General features: G+C 37.4%; 1 non-coding gene across 1 annotated transcript; it reads left to right on the forward strand.

Moving 5' to 3' along the window:
* The first annotated feature begins 6,936 nt into the window (after positions 1-6,936).
* LOC129509197 (U2 spliceosomal RNA) lies at positions 6,937-7,130 on the forward strand. Its single transcript, XR_008664306.1, has one exon. It is a non-coding gene; the product is annotated as a U2 spliceosomal RNA (small nuclear RNA).
* The last annotated feature ends 8,671 nt before the right edge of the window (positions 7,131-15,801 follow it).

Below are 15,801 nucleotides of genomic sequence, written 5' to 3' on the forward strand. Positions count from 1 at the left end.
GCTTGCTTTCTGCTTTCTCACTACATTGTTTCCCTTCTAAGGCCTGTTCTACAGTGTTCTTATGTTGTATTAATTCCAATTTCTAAATTACTAGTGAAGCTGAGTATTTATTGTTCTCATAGCTTTTTATTTCCCAGATCTAGTTTGGGCATAGTTTCCAGAAGCCCTTGATGGACTTTGAATGGGGGTGAGGGTGGGCATAGGAACTTAGGAAGGGGACCCACAGAAAATGGAGTGACCTGGGGTGAAGAGGAGAAAAGCTGAGAAAGCTGTAGATTAGCGATCTTCCCTTCCTTTCCCGTGAACACGGAACCCATTTTCTGAGAAACAGATGGCTCTCCCATTGGATAATTTATTGTAACTTCTTCCCAGCTTACCCTTTCTAGAATATTTAGGCTAGAAGGACACAGGAACAACAGTCCTTGGCTCTCTCCCATGTTCGTCAGTGTCTCATGACAAAGTGTAGAAGATGATGGCACCATACAATCTTTTTTATAAAATACTGCCAGTAAGACCAACATTAGTGCCAGTATTTCGGATTATTAAAATGTAAATATGACCGCTATTGTCATTTCTGTTCAGTACTGCAGAACTGCATTTCTGTTCAGTACCAGCCTGGGTACTGGAACTCACCAAGTCAACTACTATGGCTACCATGAGTTAAAGGTTGGTACATATAATGTAATGAATTTTTTCCAAAACCCAAATTTCCCTTGATAAAGGATTGGTCAATTCATTTATAATACATTCACACAGTGCATAATTATAAGTCATTAAAAGAGTGAGTTACATTTAGAGGCACCTGGGTGGCTCAATTGGCGAAGCATCTGCCTTAGGCTCATGATCTCAGGGTCTTGGGATCAAGCCCTATGTTGGGCTCCCTGCTTAACAGGGTGTCTTTTTCTCCCTCTTCCTTTGCTCCTCTCATTGCTTGTGTTCTCTCTCTTTCTCTAGCAAATAAATAAACAAAATCTTTAAAAAAAAAAGTGAGTTACATTATACTTACTGACATCAAAAGTCAAACTGGACTGTTAAAGTGAAAATGGCAAGTCTGAACAGATAAGTCCATTTGTGTATTTAAACACATAATCTCATTCGTGTAGGGGAAATTCCACAACCAGCATGTCTTCTATTTCTCATTCAAGTTGGTTACCTCTATGCCTGTATAAAAAGAGGTCTGTAGAATTTACTGGACTGCCTGACAATACTTAAACGCACATAAAATTTATTTAGCATGCAAATAGAGTATCCAATTTCCTTAAAATGTAAAAATAAATTAGGAGGCAAACTATGAATTGAATGCAAATTTTTTTTTGGCAGGGAGGAAGCAGGCTGCCAGCCAATACAGTGATGCCAACTTCAAGCAAGACAAGCCAGGAAGTGCCTCTAAAAGACTGAAGGGAACTGCCCTGTCTGTAAGGTGACTCTTCTCACAAGGAGTGAGATGCTCAGTGTTTCCTGTCCTGATAACAGCAAAAGGGTTGTCATCATTAGTTAACAGTCCATTACTGAGTCTGAATCCAGTGGTTCTCTCATACCCTTTCTCTCCCCCTTCCTTTTATTAAAAGTCAGTGAGAATTCTTTCCTCTCTGGCTGGGGAAAAAAGAAGAAGCAGATCAGGGTGATCACTGTCTATTCGTTGCAGCTTTGTTGCCAGAAAAGGGGACAGAGGTCCTGACATTTCATTAGCTGCTGCTGTAGCAGGCTGAAGGACATGCCACATGACTTGACCATGTTACTCACAATGTTAAGGAGAATTTAATCTAAGGTTCAGTGTAGGTGCTATAATATAACAGATTTGACAGATACTAATGTCCATTACTTTTATTAGACATATTTTGCTATTAGCTATGCTTTCTAATTCTCTTATGACTGCCAAGAGCTCACTCTTTTTTTTTTTACTGGTAAATTCCCTTGCTCTCTCACACCCTCTCTCTCTCTCTACAACCCCCCCCCAATTATTTTAAAATATACAACTTTTACTCTGTATCCCAGATGTTTATTCTATCAATAATGGTTCCATGTACATCAAAAAGTTATATAGCTTTATTTTTTAGTAGATTCTTACTTTGCTTTCTAAAAATGAAGACAGAAAAAATTTAAATGTCTTGTTCTCATATATTGTGTATAAATACCTGGAAAACCTGAGAGGATTAACTTAGGAGCCATTGTAAACAAGAAGAAAATTCAGTAAATTGTCTAGATACAAAATTAATACAAAAAAAATCAGTAGGTGTCCAGTACACAAACAACAATTAACTAATAGATGTACCAGAAGAAAATATTTATACAACAATCAAAATACTAACTTCTTAGAAAGACATTTAACAATAAACATGCAAGATCTCGAGTAAAAAATAAATTTATTATTAAAAAATAAGATATTAACTTTAAAAAATGCAAGATCTATATTAAACAATTTTAATCCTAGTTTAGAAATGTCAATTAAAAAATTTAAACTGGGGGGGGGATCCCTGGATGGCGCAGTGGTTTGGCGCCTGCCTTTGGCCCAGGGCGCGATCCCGGAGTCCCAGAATCGGGTCCCACGTGAGGCTCCCAGCATGGAGCCTGCTTCTCCCTCCTCCTGTCTCTCTCTCTCTCTCTCTCTCTCTCTCTCTATCTCTATGTCTATCATAAATAAATAAATCTTAAAAAAAAAATTTTTTTTAATTTAAACTGGGGCAGCCCCGGTGACTCGACGGTTTAGCCCAGGGCGTGATCCTGGAGAACCGGGATAGAGTCCCACGTTGGGCTCCCTGCATGGAGCCTGCTTCTGCCTCTGCCTGTATCTCTGCTTCTCTATCTCTCTGTCTCTAATGAATAAATAAATAAAATAATTAATTAATTAATTAATTAATTAAACTGAGGGATATAAAATAGTTAAATAGAATAGTATTTGTTATTGGCTCAGAAACTTAAGCATTATAATGATGAAAATCCTCCCCAAACTATTATATAAACTTGAAATGATGAATAAAGATAACAAACTTTTTAAAAGTAAACTTCTAGTGTTCATAGGGAAAACATATTTTTATATGTTTCAGGAAAAAATCTAAAAAAGAAAGAACTAGCTCTTCCAGATTTTTTTTTCAGCTTAATTGAGGTATAATTGACATATTAAAATTGCACACATTTAATATAAGCATCTTGATGTATTTGGGTATATGCACATACCTGTGATATCATCCAACCAAATACTAAACATATTCATCCTCTCCAAAAATCTGTTTCTTTTTTTTTTTTTGTGAGTTATTGGGGGTTTGTGGGGGGAAGGTAGGATATTGCTAAGAATACTTAAACATGAGATCTACCTTCTTAATGTATTTAGGTGCACAATACCATACTGTTAACCGTAGGTATCATGCTGCACAGCATACCTCTAGAACTTACCCAGCTTGTGTAACAGAAACTTCCTACCCATTGAAAAACTCTCAATTTCCCTCTCTGCCTCCTCCCAATCCTCTCTCTCTTAAACCCTGGTACCCACAATTGCTTTGTTTTCCACAATTTTACTTTGTCTTTATGAATTTAACTAATCTAAGTACCTCATATATAATAATAATGCACTATTTGTCTTTCTGTGACTGGCTTACTTCACTTAGTATAATGCCCACTATGTTCATCCATGTTGTCACAAATAGCAACTTTTTTTTATAAATTTATTTTTTATTGCTGTTCAATTTGCCAACATATAGAATAACACCCAGTGCTCAAGGCTAGATAATATTCCATTATATATTCATATGAATACACACACACACACACACACACATCTTCTTTATCTACTCATCTGTTGATGGAAATTTGGGTTGTTTCCATATCTTGGCTGTTGTGAACAGTGCTGTAATAGAAAGGTACAGATATCTCTTCAAGATCTCAATTTCAAGGGATCCCTGGGTGGCGTACCGGTTTGGCGCCTGCCTTTGGCCCAGGGCGCGATCCTGGAGACCCAGGATCGAATCCCACGTCGGGCTCCCGGTGCATGGAGCCTGCTTCTCCCTCTGCCTGTGTCTCTGCCTCTCTCTCTCTCTGTGTTGACTATCATAAATAAAATAAAAATTAAAAAAAAAAAGATCTCGATTTCAAGTCTTTTGAATATATACCCAGAAGTGGGATTGCTGGATCATATGGAAATTCTATTTTTAATTTTCTGAGGAAACTCCATACTGTTTTCAGTAGTGGCTACACTATTCTTCATAGCAGTGTATAAGGTTCCAGTTTTTCCACAACCTTGCCAACATTTGTCTTTTTTTTTTTAATATAGTAGCCATCCTAACATGTGAGGTGATATGGTCTCATGGTGGTTTTGAACCTCATTTCTCTGAAAATTAGTGATCTTGAGCACCGTTTCATATACCTGCTGGCCATTTGTATGTCCTTACAGAGAAATGCTTCTTTGAGTCCTTTGCCCGTATTCACATCCCTGTGAATGTTGTACCCAAGCTCAATGCCACGGGATGGGACCTGCTGCAGAACCTCCTGAAGTGTAACCCCGTCCAGTGCATCTTGGCAGAAGAGGCCCTGCAGCACCCCTACTTCTCTGACTTCTGCCCTCCATAGGCTCCAGGACCTTGGCCAGGCTGAGGCCTGGCTTATTTAAGCCCCCTCCCGGGAGGAGAGAAAAAACAGGGGATGTGCTGAGCTCCAGCTGTGCTGGGCCTAGCCGGGGTAGAGGTGTCCGGCCTGTGTTCTTCACTCCCTCCATGGACTTTATTTAATTTCATAAATTGGCTCCTTTCCCACAAAAAAAATCAGATTATTTGTTTTTTGCTATTGAGTTATAGGAGATTCTTATATATTTTGGTTATTAACCCTTTATCAGGTAGATGGTTCACACATATTTTCTCTCATCCTGTAGGATCTTTCTCATCTGTTGATTGTTTCCTTTGTTGTGAAGAAGCTTTTTAGTTTGCAGTCCCACTTGTTTATTTTGGTTTTGTTGCTTGTGCTTTTGGTGTCATCCAAGAAATTATTGTCAAGAAGTCCTCTCACATTTTCTTTGAGGAGTTCTACATTTTCAGGGTTTTTTTTAAAGATTTCATTTATTTATTCATGAGAGACACACATTGAGAGAGAGAGAGAGAGAGAGAGAGAGAGAGAGAGAGAGAGAGAGAGAGGGAGAGAGAGAGAGAGAGAGAGAGAGAGAGAGAGAGAGAGAGAGAGCAGAGACATAGGCAGAGGGAGAAGCAGGCTCCATGCAGGGAGCCTGATGTGGGACTCGATCCCGGGACCCCAGGATCATGCCCTGGGCTGAAGGCAGGGGCTAAACCACTGAGCCACCCAGGGATCCCAGTTTCAGATTTTATATTTAAGTCTTTAATCCATTTTGAGTTGATTTTGTGTATGGTCCAATTTGATTCTTTTGCTTATAGAAATCCATTCTTACCAACACCATTTGTTGAGAGACTATCTTTTCACTGTTGTGTGTTCTGACACTCTTGTAGAAGATCAATTGACTATATACGTGGATTTATTTCTAAACTTGCTATTTAGTTCCATTGATCTATATGTCTGTCTTTATGTCAGTACCACACTGTTTTCATTACTATAGACTTGTGCTATATTTTTCAAATCAGAAGTGTAAAGCTTCAAGCTTTCTTTTTTTTGCAACATAATTTTGGTTATTCAGTGCCTTGTGGTTCCATATGAACTTTAGGGTTGTTTTTGCTTTTAATCTACATTTGTGAAAAGTACTATTGGGGTATTTTTGATAGATTGCATTGAATCTGTAGATTTCTTGGAGTAATTTGTACCTGTTATTTAACACTATTAATTCTTCCAATACATGAACATGGGAATTCTTTCTATTTATTTGTCTGCTTTAATTTCTTTCATGGTGTTTTCTTCTTCTTCTTCTTTTTTTTTTTTTTTTAGCATAGTTGACACACTATGTTACGTTAGTTTCAGGTGTAAGACTTAGGGATTCAACAAGCTTATACATTATGCTGTGTTTACCACAAGTGTAGCTACCATCTGTCTCAATACATCGCTTTTACAATATCATTGACTAAAAGGCACTTATGCTGTACCTTTTATTCCCATGACTTATTCCTTCCATATCTGGAAACCTGTATCTCCCACTCACCTTCACACATTCGCCCAACCCACCACCGTCCCCCTCGTCTGGCAACCATCAGCTGAATTTCTAGGTTTGGTTCTGCTTTTTGTTTATTCCTTTGGTTTTTTTCACCAGTGTTTTATACTTCTAATGCATGTGTCTTTCACCTCCTTGTTTATTCCTAAATCTTTTATTCTCTTTTTTGCTATTGTAAATGAGATTGTATTCTTGATTTTCTTTTTCGATAGTTTACTGTTAGTGTGTATAAATGCAACTGCCTTTATTATGTTGATTTTGTGTTCTGTAACTTTGTTGAATTTGCTTATTAGTTCTAAAAGTTTTGTGTGTGTCTGGAGTCTAATATTTTCTATATGTAAGATCACGTCTTCTGAAAATAGAGACAATTTTACTTGTTTCCTATTTGGATGCTTTTTTCTTTTTCTTACCCAATTTCTCTGGCTTGGACTTCCAGGACTAAGTTGAACAGAAGTGGTGGCCATGGGCACTGTTATCTTGATTTTTGGAATGTACTACAATGCAATATAATCAAAATAGTCTGCCACATGCACACAAAGAGATATAAGGATAAATCAACAGAAGAGTCAAGAAACATACAAATACTTATGAAGGCAGTTTTGAGACTTTTTGAACACTTCAGATCAATGGTAAAGATGAATTGTCAAGTCAGTCAGAGACTTTTGGGGAGCCATCTAGTGAAAAAAATATTCTATCAACCTTGTTTCTTACATCAACACAAGTTTTAGCTGGATGAAGTATACAAAAGAAAAAAATGAGATAATGAAAATACTGGAAGAAAATATGGAAGAATTTTAAAAAGCAGCCTCTGACTTAGGGTCTTTTTTAAAGCCTGGCATGACATGGCTTCTCCACCATTTGGGTAAGATCAAGAGAAATGTAGCTACCATCTTCTCAGTGTAATATCTGACACATCTCTATCTGAGGATAGTATATTGAGTGGACTTTTGGATCAAAGAGATGGAATAGGAGCTTGCTCCATCCACTTCTTGTATCAACTTGGTATTGCAATACCTCCAGGAACAGTGTACCCCCTAAAAGGAATAAAAAATAAAATAAAATAAAGCCCAATGTAACACCCAAACACCATGTAAAAAAACCAATAGTTTTTATGCATAAAAATTTTTAATTTCTGTGAATAAACTCAGGGAAAATATTTTCACAGTACACAAGGATCTACAAATCACTTTTAAAAAAATGTCTTACCATCATGTAGGAAAATGGAGAAATAGGGCAAAATACAAATAGTTTTAAAATAGGAAGATGTTGAAGGTTTCCCATATTAGGAGAAGTGCAACTTAAAATCACAATAAGATTCTTTTTTTTCACCCAACATATTGGAAAAGAACAAAAAAATTGATAAAAAGTAGTCTTGGTGAGAGTGTGGTGTCACATTTCTCTGAAGGGCAATGTCAGCAGTATCTTTACATGATATGACCATAAATTTTGATCCATCAATTACTCTTCCAAGTGTCTATTCCTAAATTACATTCCCACAAAAGAAATGTATGTACACAGAAAATCACTTAATATTGTGTTCATAGCCAGTGATTGAAATTAACCTCTATGTCTTTCACTTGGAGAGGAGAAATCAACTCTCACATGTTCAACCAATGGAATACTTTGTAACTGTTAAAAAGAGTAAGACATACTTCATTCTGACCTGACCTGAAATGAAACCAAACTACAGTTGACGCTTGAACAACACGGAGGTTAGGGGTTCCCACTCTTCACATAGTTCAAAATCTATGTATAACTGTTTACTTCCCCAAAACAACTCCTAATACCCTGCTGTTGACCAGAAGCCTTGCCAATATCAAAAACAGCCAATTAACACAAATTTTGTATCGTATATGTATTATGTACTGTATTCTTAAAACAAAGTAAGCTAAAACAAAGAAAATGCCATTAAGAAAATTATAAGGAAGAGAAAACACATTTACAGTACTGTGCTGTATTTACTTTAAACAGTTCATGGATAAGTGTACACATGCATTTCTGATCCACGTTGTTCAAATCAGCTATCATTTTAAGTGGTTATCATTGTTTCTGGTGGTGGTGGACTGGTGTTTTAAAGCAAGTTATGGAGGCACCTGCGTGGCTTAGTCAGTTAAGCATCTGACTCTTGATTTTAGCTCAGGTCATGATCTCAGGGTCCTGGGATCCACCCCTGCGTTGGGCTCCCTACTCAGTGGGGAGTCTGCTTCTCCCTCTGCCTCTGCCCCCTTCCCCTGCTCATGTATGCAAGTGCTCTCTTTCTCTCTCTCAAATAATTAAATAAATATTTTTAAAAATAAGTAAATAAATAAAGGTGTGGACCAATCCACATTACATATATATATTTGTATGAATCAGATGGCAAGAAACTGGCAACAAAATCATACTTTTCACCACCTCTGGAGAGCAAAACTGGAAGACCAGAGGTTGGGAATGGAGATAGGAGGATAGCATGCTTTTTAGAGAAAACTCCTAGTATTTGCATTTTCCACCTTCTGCATATTACTCATACATAAAAAATGAACCTTGTCCATTAAGAGTTAAAAAATAAACTTTATGAAATAATTTGTGGTATTTCTTGGTACTTTATTTATTTTTAAAGATTTTATTTATTTATTCATGAGAGACACACACAGAGAGAGAGAGAGAGGCACAGACATAGGCAGAGGGAGAAGCAGGCTCCACGCAGGGAGCCCGATGCAGTACTCCATCCTGGGACTCCAGGGTCACGTTCTGAGCTGAAGGCAGGTGCTCAACCGCTCAGCCACCCAGGCATCCCTTTTGGGGACTTTTAAATGTGTTCTTATTGTTGTACATTCTCAGTTTTTATAGGTACTAAATTGAAAGTAAGCAGAAAAGATGTTAATTTGAAAGTTCTTTATAATGTAAATTGTCATGTTTAAGATGTGTTTTAGTTGATTTTTAAAACTTTATCTTGGCTTACATACAAACATAAATCTTTCATGCATTTGCTTGAATTCATGCACAGAGCTCCTGGGTGGCTCTGTGGGTTAAGTGACTGACTCTTGATTTCCAGTTAGATCATGATCTCAGGGTTGTGAGATCAAACTGAGTCAGGCTCTGTGCTTAGCGCGGAGCCTGCTTGAGATTCTCTCTCTTTCCCTTTGACCAACCCCTGCTCATGTGCGAGTTCTCTCTCACTCAAAAAAAAAAAAAAAAAAAAAAAAGAGAGAGAGAGAGAGAGAGAATTCACATACAAATCTCTTCTTGGAACATGTGCTGTCATATTTGGTATGACATAGCTACCCCACCTAGGAAGAGGCACCCCAGAAGCCAAGTCCCAAGCTGGTGTATGCATCTTTGTAGTAATAATAGGGCCTTACTTTCCTCATTATTTTGCATATAGGCCACCATTTGATCTTCATCTTTTTTTCAAGGACTAAATAGATGCAGCTATCTATATGTAAAGAACTGTTTTCAGTTGTCCTTTTGTATTTTCATAGATAAGACAATTGCAGCCTTGGTAGTTGGTCCTTCTCTCTTTTTCTGCTTCCTCCCTTGTGGATTTGTCTACTTCTATGTCATAAATATGATTTTAAGAGCCTTAATGGGACTCCAAGAGGAAGGGCTTCTCAATGATTGCTTTAGGGTCAGCCTGGATCTTTTGTCCAGATTGCCTCATTTGAATTAAAACAACTGATTTTTTTTTCTTGCTTGAGAACAGTTTTCCATTCGGTTATTTCCACTTGGTATAGGAGCCTAAAGAATATGGAGGGTGGGAGAGCCCCACCTCCTGGCCTTTCAGAGCAAAGAGGGGGAGAAAAGTAGAAAAAGTCATTACTGTTTATTTACTAATGTTTGATGTGGATTTTGTATAGAAGCTGGACCATTTTTATTTTATATTTTAAAACAAAAATGTTCTCCTAAGTTAATTTGTTAAAAAGTTTAACAGCTGTATTTGTATTTTCTGCTTTTATTTTTTTCACAAAAAAAAAACAAACTTGAAATTCTTTTTATCTAATTGGTAGCCTTTTCATTTTATTTAGATTCTTTTATATAATTTCTAATCACTTAATTTAAATGGAGATCACTTAATTTTACAAAAGGCTTATTTCAGCTACTTTCCTCTCTTTCAGAGAGAAAGGATTAGTTTTAGGAAAGGACATCAGTTTCTTTCAAGCAAGTGTTGGCCCCTAGTGGATCAAAAGTGACAATATACTTTTTGAAACTGGCTGACATATTAGGAAGAACATATTTGGGGAAAGCAATAAAAAGGCTGCTAGCGCAGAACAAAACACAATGCATTTTGCCAAATATCATAAATGCATTGGATGAAATCACCTAACACCATTAGTAGATCTGACTACTCACTAAATTTAAAACAAATGTATAAAATAATATGAACAAAATTAAAATTAACTGCAGGGAACACTGCTAACAAAAATGATGTCAAGGAGAGCAAAACATACAAGATATTTGGAAATCTCTTAAAAAAACAAATAAACCAAAAAACATTTTTTTAAAAATGCATAAGATTAGGCAATATACACAAGAGAAAACACAAGCCAAATGCTCAGAATTCATTAGCAATCAGAGAAACATATAGTAAAATAATGACATAGTACTCTTACCTGTTAGAATAGCCAGTAAGTATGGAAAGAATGTACGGATTTAAGAATTTTCATGAACTACTGGTGGGAATTTAAACTTGAATAGCCACCTCAACAGCAATGGGTGATTAGTCACGTTAGGTATGTCCTAGCAATTCCATTCCTGTTGAATGTACTCATATTCGCCCATCATGTATCACTTCGCAGCAGTTAGAAGTAAACACAAAGCATAAACATAGAGCAGCAAAGGTGATCTTTAAAATTGTGCTAAGTGAGGGGGATCCTTGGGTGGCTCAGCAATTTAGCACCTGCCCTCGGATCAGGGCATGGTCCTGGAAACCTGGGATTGAGTCCCACATCGGGTTCCCTGCATGGAGCCTGCTTCTCCCTCTGCCTATGTCTCTGCCTCTCTCTCTCTCTCTCTCTCTCTCTCTGTCTCTCATGAATAAATAAATAAAATTTTTAAAAAAATAAAAATAAAAAATAAAATTGTGCTAAGTGAAACTAAGAAACAAGTAAAGGTAATACGCAATACCATTTGATATATATCAATCTAAAATACATGCCTATAATGTATATATTTTACAACACACATGAATGAATACCCTGGAAAGTTTGCCTATGTTGGGTGTGGGGAGAGACAGTAAGCTGGGAATCAAGAATCAATATGAAAAGGAGCAATGTCCATGAAAACAGGAATATCACTTCCACAACTCTACATCTGAGGTCCAACATCAAAAGAGAGAGAGAGAGAGAGAGAGAGAGAGAAAGGAAAAAAAGAAATAAGCAGAGGACATCAGGAGTGAATACACAAAATAAATGCAAATACGGAAAACATACAAGACTCAATGCTCAACTTCTTAGTAGCCAAAGAAATAAAATGTAAAGGGAGAATATGGTGACATCTTTCACCTAGCACATGATCAAAATGTCTTTTAATGAAAATATCCTACATCACCAGGGGAACATTGGAAGAGGCACTTCTAAAGAGCTGGTGGTTTAGATTGCTAATCATTTGCCAATGACAAGGACATTAAGGATCAAGATAATCAAGTTCTCCAATTCCTCTCCATGGAATTCATTCCAAGGAAGTCATGGGATAAGAGGTTAAAGATATAAATATGTCTACTATCTACAAGAAAAGATAAAAACAAGCTAAATATTCAATAAATATAAATTAAAAATAAATTTTAAAAAATATATTCAATAAGTAAACAGTTAAGTCATTAGGATTCATTCATAATGAAGAAATATGTAATACGTGAAATGCTCATGAGATAATAACTTATGAGAAAAACTTGAGATTATATATACACATACATATATATAATGCCATAAATACATAAAATATTAACATTAGTTACCTTTAAATAGTCATATTACAGTTTTCCTAAGGATTTTTGGTTCCTTCTCCACACATCTTTGTTTTTACCTAAGGTCGCTACAAAATATACAATGCAAAAATATGTATTTCTATTATAATTAGAACATACATATTGATTTAAGATGCACAAGGACAGCTTGACTTGTCATGAACAGGTAATCTGAGGAAGAAGGATAGGACATCTGGTCTAAGCAGAAGTGCTACCCAAGAATGACAAAGTAATTGCCAGGAGCATTTCTGTGGATGTTATTCTTTAGGAGCCAGATCTTTACAAAGTATACAGTGGGGGAAAAAGAGAGTGAGCAGGATTTGTCTTGCACTAGGACTCATATTGCTACAGCCAGATCACTTAGAGGAGATATGATGGGCAGAGTAAAACAGAAGGAACATATATGGTCTGCAGTCCATTCACGGTCACTATCAAAAGGTCACCCAACCTGATAAAGTCAGTGCCCTTTCCAAACAAAAGCTTTATATACCATTGCAGTTTCCACTGAAAAGGATTTTTAGGGAGGTCTGATAATTTCTAGAAAGCTGCTAGCAGCATTTCACCAGTACCAGTTACAGATAGACCTGAAAATTCAGTTTTAGAAAAAGTATTTCTATCACTTGAAGAGCTACATAAAGATATATAAAGATACAATGGCACGGAGATCAGGGTACTATATCTGGGTTATGCAAACTCAGAAGTGCTTTTGCCAAAAATATTTATAGATTCTACACTGCCTCATAGGAATTTTGATGCAGAAAACCCAGGCTAGGGACGCCTGGGTGGCTCAGTGGTTTAGTGCCTGCCTTTGGCCCAGGGCATGATCCTGGGGTCCCAGGATCAAGTCCCACATCAGGCTCCCTGCGTGGAGCCTGCTCCTCCCTCTACCTATGTCTCTGCCTCTCTCTCTCTCTCTCTCTCTCTCTCTCTGTCTCTCATGAATAAATAAATAAAATCTTTAAAAAAAAAAAAAAAAGAAAGAAAACCCAGGCTATGCCTAATGGAGACAGACTCCCAGTGGAATGGGATGGGTTCACTATGACACATTTCTTGAGCCAAGCCTCAGTAGTTGATGATCTAGTCCCCAGTGAGCAGAAATGCCTCAGCCTGGAGACCAGCTGTAGGTAATGTGCATAAAAAAGGAATCCAACCAACTCCTAAATAACTCTGAGAGTCAATGAGTTCAAGTTTTCATTCTGGAAAGGTCACTGAAATTATCAGCTGTGGTGGTGGACATGGTCCTACTGAGAAGGACACTGGACATCATAAAGGTATAAGGGCAGTGAGCAACCTACCTCATAGGTGGGAAAGAGTGATCCCAGAAAGAGGAAAGAGGAAAGAGCGAGGAGGCTGGGAGGGTACCAGTGTGGGAACAAGTTAGGTACCCTTACTCATGTCTTTGTGAAAATGTGATCATCAAGAATCAGTAGACTAGAAATGAAAAATATATATCACCTAGACTGAGACCCAAAGATTTATGAAGGCCTACATATTTTATAAAACCATCACATTTTTTATTTCTGAAAACTAAGCAAGCAGAGCATTGGTGAACGATATCATGCTCTGCTGAGGTGTTTTTGAAAGCTAAATAAAGCAAATGTTTGGACAACACTGTTCTGTGGGAGATGATTCATAATACAGTGGGTAAGAAGAACCAAAGAAAGTTGTTCAAAACTCAGAGGAAAAGACAATGCAAACTCCAAAGCTTTGAGTCCTCTGTTTGCAAAATGGATGGAAATGAGCAGGAAGGAAGACTTAAATGTCACAGGTGACCCTGGAAATGGACACAGAGCTAAAGACTCAGAACCTATAAAGAAAGACCAGACCTTAATAACATTTAGCTTCTTCAAATAAGGCCCACTTCATCCTTCCCATTATGCATTCCTTAAATACTTTATACTCACCAGGTACCAGGCTTTGCAAGGTTTAATAATATCATTGCCTCCCAGTGCTCTGATGGTTTAACCTGGCACAAATTGTAAGAAGACTTTTTTGACAAGTGTGAGAAGGACCTTTCCCCACCCGCCTACTATACCGGATCCCCCTCCCACTTACAGCTATATTCCTATTTCCTATTGCTCCTATTCCTATTATGGCTCCCTTTTATTTTACAAAAAGCTGTTCAGTGTTTTGATCTATTTCCCTACTTGTCCCCACTGCACACAAGGACAATACATGACCTTGCATTTATAGTCCTAGGAGCATGTCTTATACATCATAAACATCCTGTAACCATCTGGTAATATTCAGCTCTACCAACAAGCCTTGATTCCTTGAGCCTCAGCTTCCTAATCAGTGCAATGGATAGGACAATTAAGCAAGAGTGGTATGACAGTGGTTGGCACAGACAGATATGTGTAGTGACACGGGCCTTCTGAGCACTTAAGCCCTCCTTTTCTTGGTAACATCAATTAATTTCTCATTCGGATATCACATCTTTACCTTCACACTTAAGTCATGTGATTTCAGTGGTGCTAAGAATCCCTGACTCTTCTCCCAACCTTGTTTTCCAGGCTTGGGCATAACCAAAGCTAGGTGGATTAGAGCCAATAACTACTTATCCTGGGCCTTTTGCTCTAACAGTTGAGAAAAGGATCCCTTGTTCCATGGAAGTTGCCAAGTGATTAGATATCTACATTTGAGTGGCCAAGATTGCCCCCAAGTACAGCCTGATGCAAATACTTCATATCAAGTCTTTATGATATTGTTTGTTCTCTTAAATCCACCCTTGCCTAAATCCTTAAGCTACTCCTGAACTCTTCATGTATAAGAGGGTGCACTACTGTGCCAGCGCTGCTGTAACAAAGTGCCACAAATTAAGTGGCTTAAATAATAGCAATTTAGTATCTTGAAATTCAGAGGATAGTCCAAAATCAAGGTGTTGGCAGGTTGGCAGGTGAGGGCTGTGAGGGAGGGATGTGTCCAGGTCTCTCCCCTTGGCTTGTAGATGGTCAGTTTCTCTGGGGTCTCTTACATTGTCTTGCTTCTATATACATCTCTATATCCACATTCCCCTTTTCATAAGAACATTAGTCACATTGGATCAGCTCCCACCCTAATGACCTCATTTTAATTTAATTCTCTCTATAATAATCTATCTCCAAATAAGGTCACATTCTGAGGTACTGGGAGTTGGGACTTCAACATACCTTTTTTTTCCCAAACATATCTTTTTTGAGGGATACAATTCAACCCATAATGGAATAAATTCCCCTTTTACAAAAGCTAGTTTAAGTCAGGTTTCTGTCATTTGCAACTAAAAGACTTATGCTCAGTGAATTTCAATTTCCCTCCCTTGCATAACTATTCTTTTAAGTCCCAGCAAGTTTCCAGAAATGGTGACAGTACGCATAAATACAATTTTTATTTAACCAATTCAGTTCCTTTGAGTAGTTCTTGAGGGAACCAGAGGCTCAGGATGAGGTCATGCAGGAGGACACCTGGGTTCTAATTTTGATTCTTCTGTTTTCATAATAGAAGTTGGCTAAATCAACTACAAAAAAAAAAAAAAAAGAAAGAAAGAAACCAACAGCAATTTCATGTTAAAGTGAAGTAGCATAAAGCTGTAAAAAGCCATTAATCTAAGGACAAAAATGTCTTTTTAGATAAAATATTCTGACTCTACCATTTGTTGTATGATATTACATGAGCCCCTGAACAGAGCTAAAAACCTTCTTTTTTATGAAAAAGACAAACCTGAACTATCTCACTAAGTGATGAAAACAAAATAAAAAATGTGTGAAAGCTCTCAGCACACTATAAATCA

This window comes from Nyctereutes procyonoides, unplaced genomic scaffold (genome assembly GCF_905146905.1).
Source record: "Nyctereutes procyonoides isolate TBG_1078 unplaced genomic scaffold, NYPRO_anot_genome, whole genome shotgun sequence".
In the NCBI taxonomy this organism is placed as follows: Eukaryota; Metazoa; Chordata; class Mammalia; order Carnivora; family Canidae; genus Nyctereutes; species Nyctereutes procyonoides.